The following is a 27,767-nucleotide window of genomic DNA, read 5'->3' as shown; positions in this document are numbered from 1 at the left end:
CTTACCTTTAACATTTTTTGTTTTCAAAACTTCTATTGTAACACTTTAAGGTTAGTACCATGATTTGAGAGGTGAGGCGGCATGCTGGATAGAAAAAGTATGAGATTACACTATAGAAAATGCGATTCGAATTCTGACCCCACTGTATTCCACCTGTGCAATTTGGGGCAAAAGGATCGATTGTCTTGAGCCAGCACTTACTCGCCCATAAAAACAGAGATGGAAACACCTACCGCATAGGAAGTCAGCTTTATAAATCACAGGCTCAGTAAGAAGGCCAAGGGCTTTGGAGCCTGAACAAATGACTCCAAATTAAGTGGTGTGATTCTGGATATGCTATTTCTTATCCATGCAATCTTGGACAGATTATCTAATCTGTCTACACTTCGGTTTTATCATCTGCAAAACAGCAATAATGAGAATATGGTGTATCTGCTCTTAGGATGGATGGATGTCACCCAATAATGTGCCTGGTGCTTTCATCCATTTAGGAAGCATTCATCAAGTACGCACAGACGCATTCCTGTTCTCCGTAGCACGGAGAGGGACAATATCCATGTCTTTCGTGGAGTTTACCTTCTATTCGGAATTAAGGAAGGGGGGACCTGGATATAAAATAAGCAAATAAACAGACATGAAAAATTTCAGTAGCAATTAGCAATAAAAAGAAAATAAACCAAGTGATAAAATGCAGAATGACTTGGGGTTGAGTAGGGCTACTTTCCACAGGATGGTCATAGAAATCATCTTTCCTAAGGCCATATTTGATCTGAAAACTGAATGATGTAGAACAGTAGAAGAAATGAAATTAGGAAGAAGGGTTTTCCAGGCGAAGGAAAGAGTCAGTGCACAGCCCTTGAGGTTGGAGGGAAAAGGCCAGTGTGGCAGAAATATATTTGCGTGTGTGTGAGCAGAGAGACGAGAAAGGGGACTGCTCCTCTGGTCCAGGTCAGACGCCATGGTGCTCTGGACCAGGAGGATGCCCGTAGAGACGGGGCCGACCGAGTGGCTACAGGGATGCATTGTGGAGTCATTGCTCCTAGAGCGTATGTGAGAACTGAAAGAGGCAGATCAGTCGAGGCTGAGTGCTAGAGTTTGTCGGTAAATTTTAAGTGGTAGATATATATCAAAGCTGTATTTCATAAATGAAGACCTGATTAACTCAATACTTACTGTTCCTTTCTGAATAATTCCCCTCCCTCTGTCTCCCTTTATTTTCCCCTTTACCTTTTAAGGATGCTTGGAAGCTTCTGGGGTCAAATGTTTAATTTTTCTTCTCTGTTACTTCCTGCGGAGGAACTGGGGGCATCGTGAAGTAGATACAGAGAATCTAGAGGGGGTTTAAAAATAAACACTAGAGGAAGGGACTTCCAAAGACAATGACATTCGTGTCATGATCTGGGGAGTGTAAATCCATCAGCCCTTTGAAGTTAAAAATAAAGAAGGTAAAAATGAAGTCCTTCTTGGATTTGCTCTCAAGTGTCTTAAAAATGATGTGTCTACTGGGCAGCCCGACAGTACCCGAAACCTGCAAAAAATGTTCCCCAGTCCCCTTTTTGATTTGCATGCCAGAGGAGGAAAAACAGAATTCTTCTGAATATATAAGTAAGAAATACAAAAAGGGGAAAAAGAACCACCAGTTTTCATGATTTTCCCTTCTGCAAATTTTCCATACTGTTCCCATTTGGTAAAAGTAGGAAAATAGCTCTGAATGGGGAACAGTAGAACGCAGCATTCATGTCCCACAAAGCTAACTTGAAAAGTAGACTCCTTGCCTTTTCCTGTGCATCTGCGGGCATGCTGCTGCCGTCAAAGCAACTTCATTATGCTAAGATTTTTCCTTCTCAAAAGAAATGTTTAGTGGTTAGATAAATACAATTATAGTTAACTGTGAAAGGGACAAAGGGAACAGAAGGTACTTAATTATGCAAAATAGACTTTCCTTAAGACCTCACGTCTCCTCCCTACAGTCTCCTAAGGATAAAACAATCATAAAGCACACTTGCACAATTCAATATGACCCTTCAGGATTAATATAAATTTCAATACAGCAAAACATTAAACCAACTGCTTTTAACAAGTTTAAATGGGGGAATGAACAAGCCCATTGTAAGTAATCATGCAGAAATATCCACAGATACCATAAAAATATCACCCCAGAAAATGAAAATGAAGTCCTTGTCTGGTCCAGATAATTGTAGCACTTAACATGCCAGAGAGTCAGGCATTCGACCTAGATGAATATAAATTATTTATGCCTAGCTCAGGGTCTCCAAACTATAAGCTTCATCTTTAAAATGGTAGTTTTTTAGTGGGGGAAATATGTATTGGCTTCAAAGCCTTGTACCTTGCAGAGCTTTCTAATAGACTTCCATGTCTTTGTTTTACATAAGCAGCACAACTATTTTGCCCTGAGGTAATCCTGTGGTCCTCCAGAATTTACTATTGTGAGGCATGAAGCTTGGCAATTGCTATTCATTTCAAAGACATTCTTTTTTTTTTTTTTTTAAGGCTTATATATTTTAGAGAGAGAGAGTGAGCACAGGGGTGGGAGGTGTGGGGGGGAGGGACAGAGGGAGAGAGGATCCCGAGCAGACTCCCCACTGAGCATTGAGCCCCAGTCCCAGGACCCTGAGATCATGACCTGAGCTGAAATCAAGATTTGGGGGATTAACCGACTGTGTCACTCAAGCCCCCCAAGATATTTATTCTTCTCTATCAAATTATAAAAACAAATGCCTATTTGGGGATAATGATATTGTTAAATATCCTACTTTTGATAAGTTCAAAATCCATTATTAATTTGAACAATTTAAGCCCATAAAATGTCATGTTGATTATCAAAAAGTGTATTATAACAGTATCTTGGCATTTTCTTCCCCCATGATTTTATTCTATTGCTTAAAATTTCTTTAAAACCAAAGAGAAATTGGCGTGAATAGATCATGGGTTGCTGAATCCACACATGTCCCATAAAAGGACCTAGGAGTCCTTGGGAAGTGTATGATATGCGTCTCTTCATTACGGTCCCAGTAAAAACAATTACAACTACAGTTGATGGTCAGAGCATTTCTCAACAGAATCAGTTTCTTTTTTTTTTTTTTAAGATTTTATTTATTTGAGAGAGAGAGAGAGAGCTAGAGAGAGAGACTGCACACACGGGGTGGGGGGGACAGAGGGAGAAGCAGACTCCCGCGGAGCAGGGAGCCCGAGGCGGGGCTCAATCCCAGGACCCCAGGGATCATGACCCGAGCCGAAGGCTGATGCTTAACCAACTGAGCCATCCAGGTGTCCCAGAATCAATCAGTTTTTAAGAAACAAGTGGCTGCCTTCTCAGAAATGTCCTCATCTCATTCTGCATTGATATAACTAAGAAAACTTCAGTATGGCCAATGTTGGGCAATGTGATCCACTCATGAACATTGCCCAGTTGAAGAGTAGAACTGATACCAGGAAGTGTCAAATGAAGAAGAGGCCAGCGATTTACGCAATGATCCCAGGGCACGTGTAGATGCCCCGCCGACATTCTCCCTCATGCGTGGTCCTGACTTTTCATTCCAAATGTAAACTGAGTGTGTGCATGGGGTTAGCCCGCAGCATCCCTGTTAACATTTTAGGGTATAGTGTATCTCCGTGATTGGCACGGTCATGATTTTTTGGTAGGAAATACATTGTTGATCCTTAAATTTTAAAGGACGGTAAAGAGCCTCTCCCGCTTCTTCCTTCCCTAACATCTTCTCTCTTTTGAAAACTGTGATGATCTTTTACTTTAAAAAATTCTGGGTGCCTAGGTGGCTCAGTCATTAAGCGTCTGCCTTCGGCTCAGGTCATGATCCCAGGGTCCTGGGATCGAGCCCCACATCGGGCTCCCTGCTCCGCGGGAAGCCTGCTTCTCCCTCTCCCACTCACCCTGCTTGTGTTCCCTCTCTCGCTGTCTCTCTCTCTGTCAAATAAATAAATAAAATCTTAAAAAAATTAATAAAACCTTTTGCCTGTCTTAGTGTTTGTTCATCAATGCAAAAGATAACCTAAGGGAGCCTCCCTTGCCTGCCCACACACGCAGACTCTCAGAGCCAAGGTAATATTCATGTCCTGGTTAGTATATTTGCTTCAGGTGTAGGTAATAGAGACCCGTTTAAGCTTGCTCGTGAAAAGGAAATTTTTTGTAAATAGGTGTGGAGAATCCCACACCTATCCATGTTCGGGAGTGAAGTGTCATCTGGCCTCCCTGGGGTAGAGGCTGGGACCTGGGAAGCAGAGGACAGAGGCTGCTTGCCTCCTGGTGCTTGGGTCCTCCCGTATCCAGTTCCTCCTCAGCTGTCCCCCAAACACCTCCCTCCCTCTGAGATTCTCCTCTTGGATAACTTCCAAAGATTTGGGGTCTGTTAATGGCCTCCATAGCTTCAGTTCTATAAACTTTTCAGAGCAAGTGTTTATCACGGACTAGGTCTTTCCCTGGTACCCAGTGGCTCAAACTGCTGACGGACGATGTGTTTGGTGCACTTTATCTTTTGGAGCAAGATCTCTTGAAGGTATAGGTCAGGGCCTGTGGAGATGAGCCTCATCTGTTAAAGTCTCTGTGTTAGTCTGGTCAGCGGCCCTGGAAGGACTCAGGGTGGGTGTGGTCGGGAGGAGGCGGGGAGGTGGGGGCAGGGATAGTGAGCATATTTGGTCTAGTGTTTTCTCACCAGGGCAGTGGGCGGGGATTATTTCAGGATGATGAGAGCAGAACAAGTGAATGGCATTTTGAACGTAAAGACTTTAAAATTATGCACTCAGAATTCCATCCTATGGCAACTAGGACGTTGCTTTATATTTTATTTCATAATAGAAAACAAATTTAAATTCATGTTCTATTTGGTATATTCACTGATGCTATTAGACTAATCAATATCCATAAACACATTTTTGGAAGGAATTATAAACTACCATTTTCCCAAAGTTTTCATTGAGAGGGATGCTGAGCTGAGCACATGACAACATAGCATTTGCCAGTATGTAAACCAACAATGCAAGGATCAACCCATGTCTGTCTAAAAAATAAGATAAAAATTACTTCCTGTGCTTGTTAGTTTCAAAAAAAAAATGATGGTATATCTTATATGTGTTGATAGGTCATATGAGGTCAGCCCATGCAGTATGAGATTAAATATTTATTTGATAATATGTATCAAAATTGCTTTGAGAAAATGTCGGAGGATGTACTAATTAAAATACGGTGTGCTTGTGTGCAGCGTCTTATGCATGCCGCTGGGGACTCACATCTGAGATTGTGGAAAGAACCCCTAGGTTTAAGTTTTGTTTTTTTAACTTGTTAGCAGGATGGTGTTGGACAAGTCGGTTAACAATTCTGGGTATCAGTTTCTGTGTTTCTAAAATGTTGTGTCAAATAATGTGGTGTCTATATAAGCCCTTTGTAAACTCTAAAACGTTACCCAAGTATTAAACACTTTACTCCCTTTCGAGATGTAGATAAAGGGACAGTGGTAAAAGAGACTGTCTAGTTCAATTCCAGTATTCTTTATAGACATCATTTACCAATGAGTAACCTGTTGTCTTAAAATCACTAGAAGGATTGAATACTGTAATTATACCTATGACTTGCTGTGCACTCATTTATTGCAGCATTGAATCTTGTGTTGTTCAACAGAAGGGATTTAAAATATGTATCTTGGGTGGATTTTTCAAAGCTGATGCAATCGTTCCCATAATGTTTTGTGAGAAAAAGAACAATCTAATGGGGGAAAAAAAAAAAAAGATGTCTAACACTTTGTGCTCTCAAAGGCTTTGTGACCAGGTAACTGCTTAATAAACAGTGCTTTGCTTGCTCAGCACAGATTTAATCTTGTCTCTACAGAAACCTCAAGTATTCAAATACATGGCTTCATTTCTGAAATGGACTTACATACATGTCAAACATTATTTATGAAATGATTATGAAAACACTTTCCCACTAAAATTCTAGAGACTATCACATCTCTATCCTAATGCTATTTCTTTCCCCATATTTTATTGAGTTGAGTTAACCATCATTGGTTACTTCTTTTAAAGATTTATTTATTTATGAGAGAGAGAGCAGAGGGAAGGGGCAGAGTCCCACGCAGATTTGGCGCTGATTATGGAGCCCGACTTGGGGCTGGGTGCTGGGCTGGATCCCACAGCCCCAGGATCACGACTCCAGCCGAAGCCAAGAGTCAGAAGCCCGACCGATGGCACCACCCAGGCTCCCCAACTATCACTGGTTGGTTTTAAGCATCTAATTCTGGCTTTGGGACTAGACAAATGGTAACCTATTCTTCATGCTTTTACCAGTTTGTTCGAGATGTCACCTCCACAAACAACAGAACATGCAGACCCTGGTGTGAGGAGTTGATCACTGTTTTAACTTAGTGTGGGTCGCTCTTGTGGGCTGTGCCTGGCTGGACATCAAAAGCCGCTAGATGGGAATTCCCAGAGAGATTGTCCAGGCCCCGCACAGCAAAAATGTTGAGACCCATGACTTGGACGTTCTGCCTGTGGAGACAAGCCTTGCTGAGTTGTAAAATTATGGTCTTACACATTAAAAAAAAAAAAAATAGTGTCTGGTGCTAATGGGACTTAGGGGTAAACAGGGCAGAAAGCGTGGGATTCCACGTGCCCTTGCCGTGGTGGGTAATCTCTCTGTGAGGGCTGCTGTGAACGCTGAGCTTGGGCTGCTTCTCTGCAAGATGGATGAAGGACACAGGGAACACATTCTTCCTCTCTCACCAGGGTCCCTTCATTTTCCTTTGCAGGACTTGTTGGCCTCCTCGGAAGTAAACCTTGAACTGGGTCCAAATTGCCATTTTTATCCTCCTTGATCCTGGACCCAGACACTGGTCTGGTCTAATATAGCTACTTTAAGTTTATTCTTTAATGGAGACATGAAAAGAATTCCTGGAAATATTTCTCTCCATTGCATCCCTCTCCTGCTTTCAGCAGGTCTGGATGTCAGAGGCAAATCTATTTTTGCTTTTGCTCTGATATACATTTTCTGGTTCAGCTGGATCAGTGAAGCAACACATTTTTTCAAGGGCATATTTCTTTTAACGGCAGAAGTAATTCATTTTGGTAAAACATGAGCAGGGAACCTGTGGGCTGAGAAAAAACTCTAGCTGGATGCTTTATTTCATTTAGATTGGGGATTTCTAAAAATAAGGACCTATGGCTGACCTTTTCATTTTAAATAGTGACATTGTTACTTACTTATTCAATATGCGGATGGTGGTGTGGGCGGTATGGTAATATTTTTATTGGCATGAAAACTAAAAGCTCCGAGATATATTTAGCTCTATATGACTGCTTATTATTTCTACGTGGCCTGTGTCCTCTCTTAACCATAAAGAAGCAATCAAATGGAAAAAAAAAAAAAAAGGCTTCTCTCTTGGTAATTTTAAGGACAGCCAATTTAACTCTAACCTTTATTCACAATTCAACGTGTAGACTGCACTAGGTTGAGTAAGACAGAAGAGAAAATGTAAAAAGCACAGAAATCATGGTCTCGGGTTAAAATGCTTCAGCGACTCCCTTTTGCACTTATAATGAAATCGGAATGTCTTAATGTGGCCCAAGGCGCCCACCGTCTGGACTCTGCCTTGCTCTCCAGTGGCTGTTCTCATTCTTGCCCTCGCTCTCCACACGCCAGTCCCACCGCTCCCTTCCCTGTGCATGGACACACCAGCCCCTTACACACCTGAGCCTTCTCACAAGCTCATCCCCCTGTGCGAACATTATTCCTCCACTCGGTTTTTGTTTTTTTTTTTTTAAGATTGTATTTATTTAAGAGAGAGTGCACGAGCAGGAGGAGAGGCAGAGGGAGAAGCAGACCCCCCGCTGAGCAGGGAGCCCGATGCGGGGCTCGATCCCAGGACCCTGGGATCATGACCTGAGCCGAAGGCAGGTGCTTAACGACTGAGCCACCCACGCACCCCCTCCATTCTTTATTTAGGTGGCTGGCTTCCAGTCCTTTCCATGTTAGTGTTACTGCAATGTGGGAATTTCCCTGGCTAGTGTCTAAACAGATTCCAATCCTTTTCCTCACTATTACCTTCTGGGTTTACTCTAATTTCATTACTGTGCTATCACTCTTTGTGTGTGTTCAGTTGTTACAGTATGACCGTTGTTACAGTTCCTTCTCTCCAGGAGGCAGTACAGGGTAGTGGTGAAGGGTAGGGGTCAGGGTCCAATTCTAGCACGACGGCTACTGCTCATACAATTAGAGGAAAGGTATTGCATTCTTCTGGCTTCGGTTCCTCTCCCCACCGTAAAGTGGGGAAAATAAAAATCCCCCGCAATCTTTTTTAACAATTCATACTAATTTTGTTATTTTTTTATTAGAGCACTATAATGAAGACGTGAAATTATAAATTCATGTGGTAGATTTATTCATTAAATGATGAAACAACACAAATACTTTTAGAGTGATGTGCCAACAAAATTTAAATGTTTATCATTGATTAAGATTCAGATTTCAGATCAGGCACATAGTTTGGCTGATTCTGTGATGTGCATGAAGGTTGAAACGAGCAAGGGAGGAGGAAGGTGTCTGCATATACATCATTGCACAAACATTTTTATTTTATTTTATTTTTTTAAAGATTTTTTATTTATTTATTTACAGAGATAGAGAGCACAAGTAGGCAGTGGCAGACAGAGGGAGAGGGAGAAGCAGGCTCTCCGTCGAGCAGGGAGCCCGATGCGGGGCTCGATCCCAGGACCCTGGGATCATGACCTGAGCCGAAGGCAGACGCTTAACCGACTGAGCCACTCAGGCGCCCCTTCACAAACATTTTTAAAACCGAAAAAGATAATTAAGTTTTTGCATGGATAAATTAATGTTCAAACCTGTGGGCACCACAGACAGAAAATACTTAAGTGACAGAATTGGGTTTTTTAAGCAACAGCAACTTTACAAGCAGTAACACTTGCTTATACATGTATTAAAGCAACATTGTGTTAAGGCAAACAATTTTAGGTTAAAAGAGTTGCAGAATGAATGTGGAGTTCACACCTCATTTGCCCAGTACAATTTCCACTCACCTACTTCCCCCAGCTTATTAAGAACCCAGACAAATGCATTATTTGGGTATTAATTTCTCAATATTTAAACTATGTGAATTGACTAATTATTTTCCAAATACCAGAAACACATAAAAATACCAACACAAAATATTCTGCAAAAACGTAGAAATTAATGAGTTAATATATGCAAAGTATTTAAAATAATATTTCACTATCATAAGATCTCAACAAATTTTAGCTGATAGTATCAGATTATTGGCTATGTGAGTATCCAATATCATGAACAAGGTCTGGCACATCTTAGCTACTCAATAAAGTTTTTAAAGTGAATGAACAAATGAATTCATGAATGTATGAGCCACCAATGAGGGAGTAATCCCAAGAGCCTTGGCATGGTGGTCAAAGCTCCTGGGTGCTAGGTCCATTTCCACCACTGTTTTCTATGAATTGGGCTAATGACTTAACTTTCTTTCATATCCATTTCCTAATTAATAAATGGCATGCTCAGACTAGATGATCTCTAAATATTTTGTGATTCTACACCAGTCATGTAGGCCATGAGTTGAACATTTTGCTCTCCTTAGAATCTAAGAATGCTCTAAAAAGACTTAGAGCATCTACCCAGCCCCAATCTTCCTGGGTTTCTAAATGGTTTCTGGTCATCTGGAATCTACCGTAGGCACAGAGACAGAACTCCACCTGATTAAGTCCACTTGAAGAGTAGTCTTCTGGAATTGTCTAAGGATTGATATGTGTAAGAACACAGCACTCAACACATGAAAGGAACCAGTATTTTTCAAGTGACTTTTATATTCCAGTTTCTACCTAGAGTCCCTTTCATATATTTTACCATTTAATGCACCATCCCTACAGTGTAGGTATTTTATGCCCATTTTATAGATGATGAAACTGAGGTATGTATTAAGCTATTTGCCAGTGGTGGAAAGTGAATTAAACCCTTTGGAATCTGTATTTTGTTTTGTTATTTCACTTTAAAATTGAAATGTAATTGACATATACCATTCTATTAGTTTCAGGTGCACAGCATCATGATTCCATATGTGTGTATATTGCAAAATGATCACCATAGTAACTCTAGTTAATATCCATCACCACCCATAATTACTAAATTATTTTCCTTATGATGAGAACTTTTAGGTCTATTCTTTTAGAAACTTTCAAATATACAATACAGTATTATTAACTATAGTCACCAGGCTGTACATTACATCATCATCATCATTATTATTATTCCACATGTGAGATCCATAAAGTATTTGTTTTTCAATGTCTGACTTATTTCAGTGTGCATAATGCCCTCAAGATCCATCCATGTCACAAATGCCAGGATTTCCCTTTTTTTTTTTTTTCCCATGGACGAATACTATGTCATTATGTATATATATATCACATTTTCTTTATTCATCCATCCAGTGATGGACACCTAGATGGTTTCCATGTCTTGGCTGTTGTAAATCTGTAATGAACTTGGGGGTGGAGATAATTATAAATAGTACTGCAATGGACATGGGGATACAGATATCTCTTCAACACAGTGATCTTATTTCCTTTGGGTATATTCCCAGAAGTGGAATTGCTGGATCATATGGTAGTTCTATTTGCAATTTTTTGAGGAACTTCCATACTGTTTCCCACAGTGGCTGCGCTGGTAGACATTCCCACCAACAGTGCATGAGGGATCGCTTTTGTCCACATCCTTGCTGACCCTTGTTATTTCTTCTATTTTTGATAGTAGATAGCCATGCTAATAGTGGTGAGGTGATACCTCTTTGTGGCTTTGGTTTGCATTTCCCTGATGATCAGTGATGTTGAGCACATTTTCATGTGTCTGTTGGCCATCTGGATGTCTTCTTTGGAAATATGACTGTTCCAGATCCTCTGCCTATATTGTAATTGGATTGTTTGGTTTTTGCTATCGAGTTATAGGAGTTCTTTATGTATTTTGGGTATTATGGCCTTATTAGATATACGGTGGGGTAATGTCTTCTCCCATTCCATAAGTTGTCTTTTCATGTTTTTGATGGCCTCTTTTCCTTAGCAGAACCTTGATGTTTGATGTAGTTTCATTTGCTTGTTTTTGCTTTTGTTGCCTTTGCTTTTGGTGTCAAATCCAAAAAATCATTGCGAAGATTGATGTCAAGGAGCTCACACCCTATATTTTCTTCTAGGAGTTTTATGGCTTATCTTCAAGTCTTTAATTCATTTTGAGTTGATTTTTGCATATAATGTAAGAAAGTTGTCCAGTTTCATTCTTTTGTATGTAGCTGTCCAGTTTTCCCAACACCATTTGTTGAAAAGGCTGTCCTTTTCCCATTGTGTATTTTTGGCTTCTTCACCATAAATTAATTGACCATGTATGTATGGGTTTATTTCTGGGCTCTCTATTCTGTTCCATTGATCTATGTGTCTGTTTTATGCCAATACCATATTGTTTTAATTACTATACCTTTGTAGTACACTTTGAATGAGTAAATGCGATGCTACCAACTTTATTCTTCTTTCTCAAGATGGCTTTGGCTATTCATGGTCTTTTGTGGTTCCATACAAATTTTAGGTTGTTTGTTCTATTTCTGTGAAAAATGCCATTAGAATTTTGATAGGGATTGAATTAAATCTGTAGATTGCTTTGGGTCATGTGGGCATTTTAGCAATATTAATTCTTCCACTCCATAAGCATAGAATATCTTTCCATTTATTTGTGTCATCTTCAGTTTCCTTCATCAATGTTTTATAGTTTTCAGTGTACAGGTCTTTCACCTGCTTGGTTAAATGGAATCTTATTTTATTTTATTTTATTTTGAGAGAAAGAGAGAGCAAGAAGGGGGAGAGGCAGAAGGAGAGAGAGAGAGAGAGAATCTCAATCAGACTCTGTGCTGAGCACAGAGCCCAGGCTTGATTCCATGACCCTAAGATCATGACCTGAGCTGAAATCAAGAGTCAGACTCTTAACCAACTGAGCCACCCAGGTGTCTCTGGAATCTGTTTGAGAATGAGTGAATGAATCAGAAATGATATGAAGGAATAGACTATATACAGCAGTTGATGCAAGTGTATTCTTAAAGAGAAGCAGAGCATCTCTTGCCTGGAGTTCAATAATTCCCTATAGATTCAGTCTTCACCACATTTCACTTTCACCATCCTCTTCCCTTTGACAAGAATTTTGACTCATACCAGATATTCTATATCTAGGAGTGAGGGCAGAAAAGCACCAGAGAATGTAATTTTTAGTAAACACTTCGATATTCTTATATACACCATATTTTGAGATCCATTAATCTAGTCTTTCAGTTTCTTTTTTCCTATATCCCCCCATCCAGTCTAACTGTACTTCCCAATTTACTCAGCTATGAAGAACCATTTTATTGTATTAAAGGCTCTCTTGCCACTGTACTCATTCAACATTTTGTCCTTTTGTTTTATCTTTTCATAAAATGTTGAATCAATGTCACCTGCCTTATTTTGCTTTTATACCTGATCTCATGGATGTTGTTCGAGAAATTGCCAGTTGGGAGGCTGGAACCCACTAATCAACCCCCCTGGATTCTCAGAAATCCTTTTATTCATCCTTAATCTATTTTGTTCCATTGTCCATAAATTTTTTTTTAAAGATTTTATTTATTTATTTATTTGAGAGAGAGAATGAGATAGAGAGCATGAGAGGGGGGAGGGTCAGAGAGAGAGGCAGACTCCCTGCTGAGCAGGGAGCCCGATGCGGGACTCGATCCCGGGACTCCAGGATCATGACCTGAGCCGAAGGCAGTCGCTTAACCAACTGAGCCACCCAGGCGCCCCCATTGTCCATAAATTTTTAATGCAAAAACATTTCCATCCTCTTTAAGCCTCCTCCTTTCTTCCACTCTCTTCTCTTCTGAAGTGCTATGCTTGCTTGTAACCCTGAACCTTGGCCCTCAATGCTCCATCTGCCTAAAGTGTCCCACCCTGTTCTCCCTTTCCTGGCTCATAGTTACTTACATTTTATATTCCCTTCAAATGTTCCCTATGCATGAAATCTTTCCAGACCTCCTCAGATGGACTTAACCACTTTGTCCTTTGAGACACTATACAGATTTCTATTATAGCACCATATTTATTGTCCAACCTGGGACTCTTTAGACAGTGAAAGGATGCTAGCAAAAATTACATTATCCAATATGTTTAAATTAAGACTGTCCTGCAAAAAATGGAATGTGTGATCCCTCTATTGATAACTCATATATCTGTTTACGTGACTGTCTTCTCCTATTAATATCTTCATCGCCAGTGTTGTTTTTATCTTTTACCCCCAACTCCTAGCATAGTCCCTGGCACCTAGTCTGTGGTTGGCTGAGTAAATGAATGACTACAGGTTGTCTGTAAAAAGCATCAAAGAACAAAAAGCACAGGGCCCAGGCACCCTGTGAATCAGGCTGGGGCGGGGGGTGGTGGGTGTCTCAGTTTCTGCTCATCCATCTTCTTGCCCCTCACCTCTTCTCTGGCACATTACTCATTCTGTTTATTCTTTGTCATTCTGCTTTTGTTACTTGATCTTAAGCTGGAGATCAGGGGTTGAAAAAGATGTAAACAGAGATAGCTCTTAAATGTCAAATAAAAACATGCCTCTCCTGAGGGCTTTCATAATATCGAATATTTTTTTTTTACTTTTGTTCTCCTTTGCCAAATATTTTAGAAGAAGATCAAAGGTATTTTTCCACAATTGCCATACCTAAACATATTTTTTACTTCTGTGCTTGCTTTGAAGCAAAATTGTCTAAAAATATGCTGTTAATCTTGGCCTCTTGTGCTTTGACAGTCATGCCAAGCTCAGTGAGTAATTATAAAATAACTTAAATTGTTGAGCATTTTTTTTCCCTCTCCTTTCATGGTACCGTACCCTCACCCACCCACAAATTTAGCATGAGTTGAGTCCTGAAGGTAGGACACTGTGGTAGGTGCTGGGGATTCAGAGATAAATGAGACATAGGCTCTGCCTGCAATGAGTTTACGATCAAGCAAGTAGTTGCCCCTGATGGTCGAAACCATTCACCCAAAAACACTTCTTTATGCTTTACCTCTTCCCTTCACCTCACCCTTCCCACCCCTCCCCCCTACATTAGAACATATCCATCAGCTAGAACATTTGCCAAAAACTTCTTCGGGAACTGACATAACACTCATGGTAATAAGTCATAATGTCAGCATTAGTTTAGATAAAGGTTAAGGTGTTCTGACAAAAAGGCCATAAAATATAGCAGCTGACTGGGGATGGTGGGGGGCCAAGAGGAGGGGCAGCAGGGAAGGATTCCAAAGGCGCACAAGGAAATGTGGAGAGATGGTGGATTTCTTCGTTAGTGCGATTGTGGTGATGGTTTCACAGGCGTATACATAAATCAAAACATATCAAATTGTATAATTTAAATATGTGCAGATTATTGTATGTCAATTAGACATCAATAAATCTGTTAACAAATATTGAGGCTTAAATAAGACAGGGCTTTATTTCTCTCGTATGTATGTTTTTCTACATAGTCTGCCATAGATTTTCTACTTCTCAGGTCGTTCAGGGGCCCAGATTCCCTCCATCTTTTTGTTTCCTCATCTTCCTTGGGTGTCATTCTCATCTGCATGCTCAGTGTTGGTTTTCTACTATGACTTCTGACATACTTCATGAGGATAAAAAGCCATGCTTCAGGGAAAGTGAGTGACCTGAAATCAGAGATAATGTGGAAGATGCACTGATCCCTTCTACTCTTATTTCTTTTCCTGAATTTAACTATAAAGACACAAACACCTGTCTGTGAGGGAAATTAGGAAATATGGATCCTAACCAGATGGTTTTGTGTCCAAGGCAAACTCTATTAGAAAGGAAGTGAGGGGCGCCTGGGTGGCTCAGTTGGTTAAGCGACTGCCTTCGGCTCAGGTCATGATCCTGGAGTCCCGGGATCGAGTCCCGCATCGGGCTCCCTGCTCAGCAGGGGGTCTGCTTCTCCCTCTGACCCTCCCCCCTTCATGCTCTCTCTATCTCATTCTCTCTCTCAAATAAATAAATAAAATCTTAAAAAAAAAACCAAAAAAAAAAAAAAAGAAAGGAAGTGAGAAGGGGATTTGGTGAAGCAACTAGCCATCTGCACAGTGATCTTATTTATTGAATGCATACTCTGTGCTAAACCCTGTGTTAACTGACTTATTATATTGGCTAATCTGTTCTTCTCAACTCTTCTTTGAGAAAGCTGTGATTATTTGGCCTACACAAAAGTTGAGTAAAACACACAGGGACATGCAAGTTGCACGCTGTGTAATTCCAGGGCCTTCAATCACATAGACTATTGAATGGATGAGGCTCCTGGAGCTGTGTAACAAATGGTCTTCACACCTGGACTGTATGGCCATGTCTAGGACTTGGGAAAGGTTATGAACCTTCTCAAGTCACTTGCATGGGTGGTAGGTGTCAGAGCTGGGATTCCAGTGTGGCTGGGACAGCTCCAGAGCTTCTGCTCTTACTTACCTCGCCAAGCCTTGTGCTACCATGTTGGCAGGGACCACACCTTCATTTATTCCACTACCCCTTTATTTGACACAGACACTGAAATTCATTATTTTAACTACCATTCACCCTTGAACAATGTGGGGGTTAGGGCACCAACCCTGAACAGTAAAATCTTTGTGTAACTTTCAACTCCCCCAAAACTTAACTGCTAATTGGCTACTGTTGACTGAGAGCTTTACCAATAACATCAAACAGTTAATTAACATATTTTTAAAAAGATTTATCCATTTATTCTAGGGAGAGAGAAAGAGAGAGAGAGTCAGAGGAGGGGTAGAGGGAGAGAGTCTCAAGCAGACTCCCTGCCAAATGCGGATCCCATGACCCTGAGTTCACAACCTGAGCTGAAACCAAGAGTCGGACACTTAACCAGTTGAGCCACCCAGGTGTCCCAACGCATGTTGTACACCATGTACATTATATACCGTACTCTGAAAATAATCAGACCAAAGAAAATGTTATTAAGAAGATCATAAGGATAAGAAAATACACTTATAGTATTGTAATGTATTGATTGAATAAAATCTGTGTATCCAGTGGACTGGTACAGTTCAAACCACAGTTATTGAAGGGTCAGCTGGAATTCAGCTGATTCCACTTGCATTTCCTCCATATATTTAAAAAAATTTTTTTAAATGTATTCAAACTAAACAAAAAAAAAATAGATTACCCATGTCTCCCACTTCCCACCCCTGCCTCCTGCAACCACCAGTGTGTTCCCTGTATCTGTGAGCTTGATTTGGTGTTTTTTTTAGATTCTGCATGTAGGATCATATGGTGTTTGTCTTTTTCAGTCCGACTTATTTCACTTAGCATAACACCCCCAAGGTCCACCCATGGTGTCACAAATGGCAAGATTTTATTGTTTTTATGGCTGAATAATATTCCATTGTATGTATACCACAATTTCTTTATTCACTCATTCACTAGTGGACATTTAGTTTGTTTCCATATCTCAGTTATTGTAAACAATGCTGCAGTGAACATGGGGGTGCATGTATCTTTTCAAATTAACATTTTTGTTTCCTTGGGATAAAAACCTAGAAGTAGAATTGCTTGATCATATGGTAGTTCTATTTTTAAATTTTTGAAAAACTTCCATATGTTTTCCACAGTGGCTGCACCAGTTTGCATTCCCCCTAATGGTCTACAAGTCTTCCTTTTTCTCCACATCCTCACCAACACTTGCTATCTTGTCTTTTTGATCCAGTCATTCTAACAGATGAGGTGATATCTCATTGTGCTTTTGATTTGCATTTTCCTCGATGATTAATGATGTTGAACATCTTTTCATGTAACCCATTGGCCATCTGTATGTTTTTTTTTTTTTACCATAAGACTTCCATATAAATGTTTTTTTTTTATTCTTATGTTAATCCCCATACATTACATCATTAGTTTTAGATGAAGTGTTCCATGATTCATTGTTTGTGCATAACACCCAGTGCTCCATGCAGAACGTGCCCTCCTCAATACCCACCACCAGGCTAACCCATCCTCCCACCCCCCCCTCCCCTCTAGAACCCTCAGTTTGTTTCTCAGAGTCCATCGTCTCTCATGGTTCATCTACCCCTCCCGATTTCCCCCGCTTCATTCTTCCCCTCCCGCTACCTTCTTCTTCTTCTTTTTTTTTTCTTAACATATATTGCATTATTTGTTTCAGAGGTACAGATCTGAGATTCAACAGTCTTGCACAATTCACAGCATTTACCAGAGCACATACCCTCCCCAATGTCTATCACCCAGCCACCCCATCCCTCCCACCCCATCCCCCACTCCGGCAACCCTCAGTTTGTTTCCTGCGATTAAGAATTCCTCATATCAGTGAGGTCATATGATACATGTCTTTCTCTGTTTGACTTATTTCGCTCAGCATAATACCCTCCAGTTCCATCCACGTCGTTGCAAATGGCAAGATCTCATTCCTTTTGATGGCTGCATAATATTCCATTGTATATATATACCACATCTGTATGTTTTTATTTGAAATATATGTCTATTCAGATCTTCTGCTCATTTTTTAATCATTTTGTTTTTGTTTCTTTGTTGTTGAGTTGTATGAATTCTTTACATATTTTGGATTTTAGCCACTTATCAGCTATATAATTTGCAAATATTTTCTCCCATTCAGCATGTTGCCTTTTCATTTTTTCAATGGTTTCCTTTGCTGTGCAGAAGCTAAAAGTTTGATGTATTCGCACTTGTATATTTTTGCTTTTGTTGTTTTTGATTCAAAAAATTATCACCAAGACCTGTGTTAAAAGCCTTACTGCTTATGTTTTCTTCTAGGAGTTCTATTCTTTCAGGTCTTGCAGTTGACTCTTCAATTCATTTTTAGTTGATTTTTGTATATAGTGTAAGACAGTGGTCCAGTTGTTTTCTTTTGCATGTGGCTGTTCAGTTTTCCCAACACCTTTTATTGAGGAAACAGTGCTTTCACCATTGTCTATTCTTGGCTTCTTTGTCATAAATTAATTGGCCATATAGGTGTAGGTTTATTTCTGGGCTCTCTACTCTGTTGCATAGGTCTGTTTGCTTGTCTGTTTTATGCCAATACCATACTGTTTTAATTACTGAAATTTGTAGTGTTGTTGGAAATGAATATGTTGCCACCAGCTTTCTTTTTCTTTCTCAAGTTTGCTTTGGCTATTTGAGCTAATTTTCTCTTCAATTGGTATTTCACAGGTGAAAAGTCTTACCTGTTAGATCAGTGGTTGGCAGTTCTTTTTCTGGAAAGGACACATAGTAAATGCTTTAGGTTTGCAGACATACAGTCTGTCACAAATCCTCAAATCTACCATTATAGTGTCAAAGGATCCATAAACAATATGTAAATAAAAGAGAATGGCTGTGTTTCAGTAAAACTATTTTCGAAACAGAGACTGGGTCAAATTTGGCTCCCAGGAAATAGTTTCCCATGACTAGATAAGATGGGAATTCTAGTTCAATGCAGGATGTGTTAGGGCACATTGATATTTGGGGCACTCCTCAAGGAGAATGAGAACAACTTTTATCTACATGTGTTACCATCACGATTTACTGCTGACCCAGGGACACAGGAGCTGTAACCCACACCACAGCTGTTGCCCTGAGCCACTCTACTTTATACCCAAAGATCTTAACTCTGAAATTTTAGACTCAATTTCTAGATTTGAAACATTCCCAATCCAGACTTGTTAAGTCTTCTCTAAATATCAAGAAATTAGGGGCACCTGGATAGCTCAGTTGGTTAAGCATCTGCCTTCGGCTCAGATCATGATCCCAAGGTCCTGGGATGGAGCCCCACATCGGGCTCTCTGCTCAGTGGGGAGTCTGCTTCTCCTTCTGTGCTCTCCCCACGCCCTCTCAAATAAATAAAATCTTTTTAAAAATATCAAGAAATGATTGTAAAAAACTAAAGCTCCTAAGAGGTTGAGACCATGGGACTTACTCTATTTTATTGGGCACCATCCCTTCTAGCACATCCTATGCTCCATGTCCTTGTTTGCTCATTAAGTCTTCAACAGACTGTGTCTTCTTACGCTTCCTCCAGCCCTTCACTATCACCATTGCCTCAAATTTGAAGACGCTGCTCTCCTCTCTGCTTGGTCAATCCCCAGCCATCTTTTAAGGCCATGGGGCAAATGGTACCTCTGTTCTGAAGCTTCCCTGACTGACCCTCCTCCCACTTTCAACAGCAGATTATTCCTGCCTTATCTTTACTCCTACAAAATGTCTTAATTGACCATTGTGTTAGCTGTGCATTTGTCTGTTCTTCAGGTGAAGAGTGAGTACCTTGACAAGCAGAACTATGATTGTTCATTTTCATGTCTCTTACATCTAGGATAGTGTGTAGGTCGTAGCAAAAATAAAAGGCATGCTGTTGGATAAATGAAAGGATGATCTGTACTCAGCAATATCCTGTGGTGTTCTAGTGACATGGATGCAATGATAGTTGATAAATGTTTATTAAAAAAAACTTCATTAATCTTACGAATTCTCAATGAATTGCTATTCTTTATTAAGAGCTGTTAATATGACTTAAGGATTAATAAAGGAGGTGGTGAACTTGCCACTTCCTCTTTCTGTTCACAAAGAAAAATGATAAGGGCTAAATATAGAAATTTTTTTTTTATCATTTTCTACTTTAATTCTGATACTTTTGATTGGCCAGTTAAAACCCACCAATGATTGCTCATTCTCCCTCAAAGTGAGGGCCAAACTATTTAGCACATTGGCCACACGTTAGTATTACTTGGGAAGCTCTTGAAAGATGCTCATGCTTGGGCCCCAACCCAGACCAGTTAAATCAAGATCTCGATGGAGACACAAGAGTCAGAACGCTTTGATTCTCACTGGTGATCGCAATATGCAGCCCAGGTTATGACCTACAGTTATGGTTCCCACCCTTAGTTATTTCACATGGTAAAATGTTTAAATTTTAACTCTAATGCAATGGGAAGTAAACCTACCTGACATCTTAAAAGGATCAATGTAGATGGCAGAAGGGCAAGAGTAGAAGCCAGTGGACATGTTAGGAGGAAGTAGGACATTATCGTAACACTCCACGATTCTAGAGGGAAAAACAAATGTTTCCTGCTTAATTTTTAGGTACCCATATAATTCGGTTAATGAGAACACATTTTGAGAGCTTTCTAGTAAATTGCTGTTTTATTGGGCATATATGTCACATTTGCCATGCCCTATATCCCCCTTTAATTATTGAAGGACCTCATACACATTAAGCATTATATAATTATGTCTGACTTGCAAACATCTCACATGTGTAATCTGAGATAACCACTGCCTTATAAACTTTTATGGTGCATTTTAAGGCATGTAAAATTTAATATGATTTTGAATAATCACTTTCATTTAAAATTTCAGTGGTTAATATGCACACAAGTTAAAGTTTATTAAGAAGGTAAATGCCTAATGAGCAGAGGGGCAAAATAAAATGCTGCTGAATTAGGAAAGAAGCATTTTTTTATTACACATTTCATTATGTTTCGGTGTGACTTCTGCACATCGATGCTTGCAGCTGGCGCTCCTAGTTCTTAAAAGCCTGCCAAAATGTGTCATGTAGCTGCTTCTTGTCTTTCTCTCCAAATCTAAATGAGGTTTCCTCTAACTGAAATATCTCAATGAGACATATGGATGTCCCACCCATTTATTCACCAACTAAATGTCTATTGAGCACCTGCTTTGTGTGTTATACTATATGAAGTCCTGCCATCGACAAAATTAGCACACTCTCTTCATAATGGAAAATAGAATCGGGAGCATCTACAGTCTGGTAAATTCATGCATTTATTAAATATGTATTGACCTTCTACAATATTCAAGGTATGTTTCTAAGAGTTTGGAAGCTTAGAATTGAGTCTAGCATGCACACAAATACAAAAAACATTTCTAAAATAACATATGATAGGGAGTTAAAGCAAGTATATGAATCAGTGGCCTATAAAGTCAAAATTGTTATTTATCACTAGGCATGAATGTATCAAGCTCTATGAGAGCATAGAGGAGAGTGAGGTAACATCAGCTGGAGGTGTGGGGGCGGTGGTTGGGAATGACTTTGAGAAGGTGAAGGCATTGGATGTGGACTGGGAAGGATGTGCAGGATTGTATATCCAGGCATAAGTGCAGTACCTTCCTTGTAAATACCCCCGTGAGCAAAGGCAGGGAGGCAGAAAAGAGTAGAATTAAAGTGCAATTGTGTATAATTCTAATAAACTTGTGTGACTCAAAATGCAGTCTTATTACCTCACAGGCTTGGCACTTTTACTTGAGAAATAAGTATAGGATGAATGACAGTTTTCTTGGAAGGTTTGGCACTTTAAGAAAAGGGATTCTGATATCAAAATGGCCATTCCCCCACACAAGATATGTTCAAAATAAGAAAAGCCAGCTCCTTTGCCCCTAAATTGTTAATTGACAAGTATGGATTTGCTTAATGTTATTTGTTGACCAAACCTAATAATTTTTATGCAGTGAGGGTCATCCCCCCCTTTTTTAAATGCTTGTCCTTCTTAGTACTCTTCAATATTGCATTTACCCATTACGTTGAGACAGTCTCCTATTTGTTTTTGTGCTGTCAGTCCAACCGGCATCCCTGAGCTGAGGCTGTAGAGGTGTTAACTGAATGGCGCTCAGTGCAGAGCTGATCGTTAGGACACAGTGGTCACAATGGCCACCTTTTTGTGGTGTTCTCTGCATGCAAACCCTCTCTAGAGAATTGACATCCATGAACATAGTTATGCTCACCTCAGCCAGGTGAGGTAAATACTGCTATCTATCTCATTTTATTTTTTTAAGATTTTATTTATTTGACAGAGAGAGAGAGCACGTGCAAGCAGGGGGAGGGGCAGAGGGGGAGGGAGAAGCAGACTCGCCCCTGAGCAGGGAGCCCTGAGACCATGACCTGAGCTGAAGTCAGACGCTTAACCGGCTGAGCCACCCAGGTGCCCCTCTCTATCTCATTTTATAAAGAAGAATATTGAGGCTTGGGTAGCTCTAATGTCTTCATTAAGGTCACATCATTAGGATATGATTAAACTTGTGCTCAAGCCCAGGTCCACCAAAAGCAAATGCTCATATCCACAACATTCTGCTGTTTCCCATGAAAGTTAAGACCCTGTGCAAAGCTCCACTCATTTGCCTCAGTCCATCTTCAGGCTTCCGTACTAACAGTGCCCAGCTCCCCTTATGGGCACAAGACTTTCTTAACTTCTGTCGTCATTCTGTCTTAATTTAGTATCTCTTGAGAACCAGACCTACACAGGCAGTTTTTAGGGCAATGAAGCATTGGGAAGAAGCCCATAATCATCAAACAAAGGAGGTCATGAGTAAATCAACAAAATGATGGCCTGGGTGTGTGCCTCGCACAATATTCCAGTAGAATTCCACTCCGTCAGTTGTGTGGAGCTCTGGAGCAGAGCAGTCCCTGCAGGGCTAAATCTGAGGTCTGAGGAGAGGTTGCAGCATGCGTCCCCGCAACCATGACAGCACGGGACTGCTGGACAAACAGTGTTTGACAGAAGTCTTAGATCCTTTATACTCCTGGCACTTTGTTTCTCAGGGCATGAAACAAGTTTTCCAAATAGCAGAACCGGTATGAGAGAACACTAAGAAGGAGACATCCAAGGACAGGATGCTAAGTCATCATGGTCCTGGTAAAAGGAGAGCTACGGCTGGAAATGGAACAAGGTCCGGGAGGGCTGTGCAGAGACCCTGGCCAGCGGTCCCTCTGTCCAAATGCCCAGCCTTACTGAGTCATGGCATCTTGGCCCCGCGTGCCCAGGAAGGGCATTCAGTGAGCGTTTCTGCTGAACCATTTCTTCAGCCTGCACTCGCCTGGCCATTGTGCAGCATGATTACTCTGTATGGCAAACCAATTCAAAACAGTCCAGGCAGAGCTCCCCCATTTCTAATTCATTTCTAAGAAGCTGAAAAGGCCTTAGAGACAACACAATCAAGGGAAGAAAATTTGTTGTTTAAAAAAAGTGAAAATTGTCGTTAGGAAAATATTTTAGAGTCTGAGGTCAGTTTGGCAGAAGAATAATCATCAAGGCATCAGCATTTCCATGTCAAAGAGACTCCGAGCTAATGAGGGATGTACTGGCCAATTTCTACACTGCAATTTTATTTAACTGAGCTAACAACTGTTTATGGGTGCAGTGAGGTCAACTCTAAATTCATGTGAAATCCAAAGCTGAGAAAAAAATGAAGACCTGGTAAAAATGTTTTTTAAATTCCTAGAAAATAAAATTTTGCACCCCAAAATTGTTCTCAGTAAAGTATTAGTGAATATACAATTCTAGCATATTCATACACAATAGCTAAACGAAGGGCATGTTTTTATGTGTTTATCCAATACCGGCATATTCATATGCAATGCCTAAATAAAAGAAATGTTTTATGTGTTTGAGAATATAAATGGGCTACCACAAAAGGCTGTTCCTTTCTAAGAGGATACACGGGGAGTGATCTAAATTGAAGCTCATTTAGGTGGACAAACTTGTAGGCAATGACCTGCACTACTCTTGAAGTATTCTGATATTTTTCTATGACTGCAGTTTTTGCAATATTATGTTTAATATAAAATACTTATTCCTTGATAGCATCTTAATGACTTTCAGTATGACTTCATAAGGTATTGATTGGATCTTTATGGAGGAAAAACTCAGTCATTATTTTTTCTTTGTAAGAACACATAAGTTATTTTAAATGCATTTACTTCACTCCAGAAGTATAATAATTTTGAACTTCAGTGATCTTAGAGATTGAGCAATACAAGAGTAAACAAGACACAGATTTTGATCTCAGTGTTTACAACATAGTGAGAGATAAGGACAAGAAAACAGAAAATCAACGTATGTGTTGGACATCTAGCATAACTGAGTCCTCTGCTTCTGAGTGGATGGGGTGGACCTGGCTGTCAAGGATATTTTAGGATCAGTGTGCTAAGAATTGGAATGTTTTGGGTAGAAAAATGTGCTTCCATTCTGGGTACCTGTGTGCTAAATAGGAGACGTTTATTTTATCATTGGTTAATAATAGCTTTTTTTTTTTTTCCTGACCAGCTTCTCACTAGTTTGAAGGTAAAAGCAAGTGGCTACCTTTGCAAGCCCTTGGAGAGCCTTAGGCTCTGCTCCAAGAACACTGGAGTGCAGCAGTGCTGAGCTGAAGGAGCATGGGAAGATGCTAACCCACCGCTTCCCGCTTCTGCTCCTTCTTCTCTGCTCTTCTCCGCTCTTCTCCTAGGTTGTTATTTAGTTTGAATTTTTGTAGTAATGACATGGGGCACGGCAGGGTCATGGAAACTCTCAGGAGCTGCTGCATAAACATTGGTGAGCCACTGTTTTTACACCGAATTGGTCTATATTTTCTCTGCATACATTGCCCATGAAACGGTATCTATGCATATGAAATTGTAACAGCTGAGAATTATATACATTTGATTATTATCAGATGTATTCATCAATCCATATGTCAGAGAAATACACTCTACTCTCTGCTTAAGAATTATTTCTTGATTTTAGGAAGAGGGAAGCTGAAACAGAAAATGCATGTGTATAAATAAATAGCACAGAAGCAAAATTATTGTTTGTTCCAGTCAAGTTGCTTATAATAATAATGAGAAATACCAGATACCAATAATGCATGCAAAGCTATTTTGCTTTTGTGTCTAATTATTTTCAGTGCTGTATAACTCATTAATAATGGGCAACTGGTATAAAATATTCACATGGTTCTGCCATTATTTATATTTGAATCATGAGGTCTAACAGTCTTTGTCTTATGATTAAACAAGAGAGAATTTATTTCTAAATGGTGTTCCTTAAAAAATGATCAAAAGACATATGTGCAAAATGGGCCCATCTAAAGTATGAGACTGTCAAAACACATTCTTTCAGGAGGAATAAGAATATATACATGATTTAGCTTGATAGCAATCTATAAGTTGTTCAAAGTTATTATCTTTCAAGTGAATGAATTTATGAAAAATACAAAACCAGAGGGTAGCACTAAGAATGAGTTAATTCAATTTAATTCAAATTATATATTAAATATGCATTATGAGCTTGGTACTGAGCTCATGTCAACATTTCTCTCTGTCCTTTGTTTAGTTGGTTTGGTTTAAAAAGGTCCTACTTCTTCACAGCTTTACAAAAGCAGAAGAGGCATTGAAAGGCTGAATTCACTATTGAGAGTCATGGAGACACTCAGTATAATTGTGGGCAACTATACTGAATAACAGGACAATATAACAATAATAGTAATCATCATCATCATCACCATATTGCCACCATCATCATCATCACCATCATCATCACCATCATCACCATCATCATCACCATCATCACCACCAACATCACCGTCATCATACCGTCATCACCATCATCACCACCACCATCATCACCATCATCATCACTATCATCACCACCACCATCATCACCATCATCATCACCACCATCATCACCATCATCATCACCATCATCACCACCAACATCACCGTCATCATACCGTCATCACCATCATCACCACCACCATCATCACCATCATCATCACCACCATCATCACCATCATCATCACCAGCATCATCACCATCATCATCACCACCATCATCACCATCATCATCACCACCATCACCATCACCACCAACATCACCATCATCATCATCATCACCATCACCACCATCATCACCACCACCATCATCATCACCATCATCATCACCATCATCACCATCATCATCACCATCATCACCATATTGCCATCATCATATCAAAATGCCCTCCCACAGACCATTTTCTTTTCTTCTTTAGTACATTATTCACACACACTTGCCTCTACATTCCTTGTTTCCTTTTTTGTTACCAAAGTATAGTTGACACACAGTGTTACTTTAGTTACAGACCTACAGCCTAGGGATTCCACGAGGTCCACGTAAATGCTGTGCTCACCACAGGCCTCGCCACTGTCTGTCACCAGATGATGCTATTACAGTACCGTGGACTGTTTTCCTCTGCTGCGTCTTTTACTCTCCTGACTTACTCATTCGTAGCCTCAAGCCTCTGTCTCCCACTCTTCATTACTACATTATTAATACAATCTCTTTAACTGGAGGAGCATACTCTTTGGTTTTGTTGCATTAGTGGGTATTGAAAATCCCAGATGAACCCATTCCATGGATTAGTAGACAACTCACAAAGGTTAAAAACCAGATAGAAATGGAGTAGGAAACAAAGAGCAAGAACAGGGCAAAGAATATTGCTCAAGTCTATTGGTACGGGGTCTGAGTTTAATTTTATTGGGACCTTTCTCTTAGAGCTCGGTGAGCGGGGCCTGACTTAAAGGCAGTTGTTGATGTGATCATTGGATCACTTATTGCTACTTCTCCCTATGAAAAATCTGTTTCTGAAAGTAATGGTGACATTTGTTTTTCACAAAAGAGAGGTGGATGTAGTAGTTCTGGAAATCTTTTCAGAAATAAAACAGGTAGTCTGACGTTAACATATAGTGAGTTTCCTCCCTGAGCCTCTAGTTTAACCTGGAGGCCTTAAGGGAATGGGCCAGTGTTTTCCAATAAAACATACATTTTCTTATCCTTCATCAGTTAGTTTAACAAATAATTTAGTGCCTTCCCTGGGACAGGCACAGAGCCAGGCCCTGAAATTGGGGGGTGGCAAAGCAGATATGCTGCTCTTGTGGAATTTAAGTCAGCTACTGGATCCTGATTAAATGTTCTTGTGCTGTGTTATTCAGAGGCCCATATTTTACACCTCTTTCCCTGCTATTCATGCTACAATTCTTTTCTACATAATTCCGGACTTTACATAGTCTATTTTACCATTGGTTGTCTGTCAACCAAGTTGCTTCCAAAAAGTTTATTTGGGAAAATACACAGGTTATTCACGAGATGAAACTAATAGGGCATGGTTGAATTTCCCAAACCTCAATGAAAAATTAAATTGAATGTTCCCTGAATTGTACTCCTGAGTTTATTTCCCAGACTGGTCTATAAGCTCTGCTGAAAGGCAGAGTAACTTACTTATGGATCAATAATAAAGTTCAAGAATGACAGATATTAATGAAATGGCTGATAGGAAACATTCTAGAAACCTCAGTAATGATATAAATGTGAATAAAAATATCATATTTTGTGGCCAAATATATAAGCAAAAGAAATTGACACAGAAGTACATTTTTAGGTGATCATTATAAGCTACAGATTTTGTCTCATAGCATTCTAAGTCAGTTACTTCTTAGAATCCTAGAATCCTTAGGATCACCAAGAGCATTCATTTCTTCGCCTTTTGCTGGATTCTATTATGGCATCTGGACATGGATAAGTCTTGAAAATGCCTAGAGCATCAAAAAGCCCTCCAAACTAGCAGGGATATTCAGACTGAGACAGATGAAAAAATTGGCATATCCAAATGAAGCATGGTAGAGTGGGTATAGACCCATTAAACCTAGATCACTTCTTTGACTGTGAATGGCTTAAGCTGAGCTCTCCCCAAGAGCCAGGTACAGAGATAAGAGAATGAGAAGTCCTGGGGTTCGGCGAGAGAGATTTCTCAAGTTAGGTTCTCCAGAAGCAGACCCCAAGGAAACAGTTTGGGAACAAGTAGTTTATTTCAGAGGTGGATCTAGGAAATTGTAGGAGTTGAGTAGGCTAGTGCATTGAATCAGAATGGCAGAA

General features: G+C 39.9%; 1 long non-coding RNA gene across 1 annotated transcript in view; it reads left to right on the top strand.

Annotated features, from left to right (window-relative positions):
• The window catches only part of LOC135362435 (uncharacterized), a 120,328-nt gene that overhangs the window by 28,916 nt on the left and 63,645 nt on the right, over positions 1-27,767 (top strand). The gene's annotated exons all lie outside the window — the stretch shown is intronic.

Source organism: Mirounga angustirostris, unplaced genomic scaffold, assembly GCF_029215605.1.
Source record: "Mirounga angustirostris isolate CCGP_5_RB_7025 unplaced genomic scaffold, mMirAng1.0.hap1 SCAF_13, whole genome shotgun sequence".
In the NCBI taxonomy this organism is placed as follows: Eukaryota; Metazoa; Chordata; class Mammalia; order Carnivora; family Phocidae; genus Mirounga; species Mirounga angustirostris.
Note: the sequence above shows the minus strand (reverse complement) of the source record. Positions and strands in the feature narration are given on the sequence as shown.